Source organism: Canis lupus, chromosome 14, assembly GCF_003254725.2.
Source record: "Canis lupus dingo isolate Sandy chromosome 14, ASM325472v2, whole genome shotgun sequence".
In the NCBI taxonomy this organism is placed as follows: Eukaryota; Metazoa; Chordata; class Mammalia; order Carnivora; family Canidae; genus Canis; species Canis lupus.
This window is the reverse complement of record NC_064256.1, coordinates 28,659,648-28,663,195: the sequence shown is the minus strand read 5'-3', so window position 1 is coordinate 28,663,195 and position 3,548 is coordinate 28,659,648. Positions and strand designations below refer to the sequence as shown.

Here is a 3,548-nt window from a genome sequence, read left to right as displayed (position 1 = left end):
ATTGAAAAGTTGATTAAAAGTAGAATTTCCATGTAGGTAAGACAGAGAAAAGATGTTATGGCCATAAAAATGAACATTTTAACTTTTTTTTCACTCAGGGTTTAAAAAGTTAATCAATCTAATCTCTTCCTGTCTTGTAACCTTGCTGCTTAAATATGCTTTTCTTTGTAGATAGAAGGACAAGCTAGAAAACGTTTAAAAGATTCCTTTATGAGTCAGTTGTCTTTCTAATTTCACTTAATTCTTTATTTTTTTTTTTACATTTACTGAGTTTATTTTCATACTACCAGTTGTTTTTATGGGTTATATAATCACTGAACAATATTTCAAAAATCATTTAAAATGACTGAAAAACAAAGATCTCCAATATCTCCGAAATAAGCAAAATATCAGTTCGAAATTTACCTTCTTCAAGAAAAAGATTAATGGCTTAATCATTATCTATTCCTATCAGATGAGTTGAGAATATGAATACACTTAGAATTTTTGCTTGTTTTGCTAGCGAATATTGTACTACTTATTCACTGGTCTTAAACTTTCAATTCATATCCCACATCTTAATAATCCAGAGTTGAAGGCTTTCCACCATTACACTGGATAGCAGAGCTTCCTTGGGGCTATTAAGATGGGCCACCATTGGTAAGTGTTTTAACCTTGACTGAACAGGCCTAGTAATCAATCTCTTTCCACCTTCACAATCACTCTGATTTGCAACAATGATAACACAAGACTTGGATGAAAAGATTATGAAAAAAACGAACAAGAAATACCCTAAAAGTTATCATCTTCCTCTGGCAGAATGCCAGGGATTTTGTTTCTTTAACAGAGAGAACAGGCACAGATTCAGTTCCTCTATGCAGCCATTGCTTATTACATTTTTTATTTCAATTTTAGATAAAAATGGAAATAGGGTTACATGGGAAATTATCATCAACATCTAGAGAATCACAAATCAAGATGAGACCATGAGAAATATGTATGTTTCAGTCCCTTTTCTTCCAGAACTCTTTTACAACTCTGCTTTCTTGAAAGAGAATTCATGAGCTATAATACTTGAGGAGATTCTCATCTGTAGGTTTTAGGATTTTCTTATCTGTCATATTCACCACCCATCCAGGGGCAAGACCAAAGAAAATCTGCCTTGGATCCTTTCGAGTACTAAGCATTTTGAAGAGCTTGTCTTTAGTTATATCAGGTAAAATATAGCCATACTTCTTGGCAAGTTCAAGTCTTGCTTCAGGAAATTTGGCAGGATCCACCAGGTAACCACGATTCTTTGCATTGGTATAATATGGTTCCAGTGCTTCAGGAGGAAGCATTCGTTTTGGAATAGGTTGTCCACGCAGAAAGAATGGAACAGGTTTGCACAGAATTTCCCCTCTACCAGCTGGACACCATAATCCCTTTTAAGTGGCTGGATGGTCACACCCCTCCCATTGACAAGTTGAGTTAGGTCAATAGGTTGAGTAGGATCCACTCGACCCAAATCAATAAGATATTGCAATCTATTGAGACTCAAAGGCTGATACTGGTGTCTGAAGCGGTTTCCTGGAGCCTGGATTCGGTTTTAGGTTGGCCAAGCTCACACGGGGCAAGGCCCAGAGCAGGTCCAGGGTTCTTGCCCCGCTGCCCTGCACAGGACCCGCCATTGGAGGACCAACACCCTCTAAGGGCCTAATTTCACTTAATTCTGTTTTATTATATATATATGTATTAGGTAGGCTCCATGCCCAACATGGGGCTTGAACTCACCACCCTGACATCAAGAGTTGCATGCTCTATTCACTGAGCCAGCCAAGTACCCCCAGGAATCTGTTATTTTTAGAATATTGGATATCATTCAATAGTAAGACTCTTTTCATTTCGGCAATAAGTAATATGGTGAAAAAGAATTAATTAGTAATACTTCAAGGTGACATCTTTTCACTGCGCATACACAGTAACCCATTTAGTGAGCACCCTGTATATTACTGTCAGCTTGTGGTTCATAGGTTGTTGGTTATTTATTTAATACATGTGGCTTTAGTTTCATAATTTCTAAATGTATTTACACTATTTTTTAAAGGGAATATTTATTGGTAGTTTAACCTCTCATAAAATGCACCTTTAAAAAAATCCTATGAGGAGACTGAAGGTTATTAGAGTACCTGGTTTTCATATACAGATTATAGGTAGAAGAGATGGTATCCACTCTGCCATAAAATTCTCATGCAGGACTAAAGAGAACTTTAAAAATATCTCATTATTTTCCCTCTCCATCTCTTTACCCCATCCCACAAATTCAAGAGAGATAAACATAGAGAAAAAGAAATTTAGAGGAACTCGGGGTCACATTCATGTACAAATCATGACTAATCTGCAAATTACTTAGTAGCAAAACCTTGTTTTTCTAAAATAAATTATATTTATTTACCCTATTTTTAAGCCTGTTTTTGTTTTTGTTTTTGTTTTTGTTTTAGTAGGTTAGTAATTCCTTGACCTATCAATCACTTTTGTTATTGATGTTGGGGTTTATTTTTCTCTGTCACTGTACTACTCTGTCAGGTTCAGAACTTGTCTGGTGATTTTTCACTGCCTATAAAGCTTTTTAAAATGCAAAGGTAACATAAAATGCCTTGTACCTCTCTCCACTCGAAAAAGAAAAAAAAATCTCCAGGAAAGAAACAATAACTCATTTGTCAGAAGTTAAAAAAAAGAAAATGAAAAATTTTCACCTCTTTCAAAAGTCAAGATGCCCTTAAACGTCAAGATTGATAGCCATCCTATTTGTGGTATTCAAAATCTGATGTTATTTTTAAAACTTTTTTTAGATTTATGAAAGAAAATCTATGGTGTGTTATGTTTCTATCATGAGGAAAATGCTGTCTCAAAACTTCTTAGCAAAATGTGCAAGTGCTTAATGTTAATCATATCAAAAATTCAATCATCCATGAGAGAATTTTCACATATGTAACTCAAAGGCAGTGTTAACGAAAAGTCTTGCTACCTGTTGTCAACAGACACATCTCCATTCTATAGAACTTGTGTTGTAAGAAATCATAGGATCAGTGTTCAGAATTATATTGGTATACCTTATTGTAGGATAGTTACTTTCCCACCATTTTATAATATACAATGTTTTTAAGTTTAATTTATATTATTTCACTACAGCTTTGTTGAATTGACCTCACTACACAATTTTTATGATTGGGGGGTCATTCTCCCCTCAGTTTATTTTTATTTTACCATTTGAATGGGTTTAAAAGAGGTATCTTAGCATATTATACTAATCTAAACAAAATAACAACCTATCAGAGATAAGTCTTTTTGTGCCATAGACCTTTTTGGTAGTCAATTGAAGACTAAATTCTCAGAATGATATTTCAAAGTGCATGAAACAAAAGATTGAGGATTATAAACAGAATCTATTATATTGAAATTCGGTAACTTAAATATTTTCTTAAAGCTACATGACTTTAACAACACACTAAGTTTACAAGACCTAGCAATATGTAAAATATCTACCAAAGCAGTGATGAGCATAAACAATAATTTGTGACATCAGCAAC

The 3,548-nt window shown here is 34.2% G+C and overlaps 1 pseudogene; it reads right to left on the bottom strand.

Annotated features, from left to right (window-relative positions):
• Window positions 1-849: 849 nt before the first annotated feature.
• Window positions 850-1,649, bottom strand: LOC112670858 (39S ribosomal protein L15, mitochondrial-like; annotated as a pseudogene).
• Between the last annotated feature and the right edge of the window lie 1,899 nt (window positions 1,650-3,548).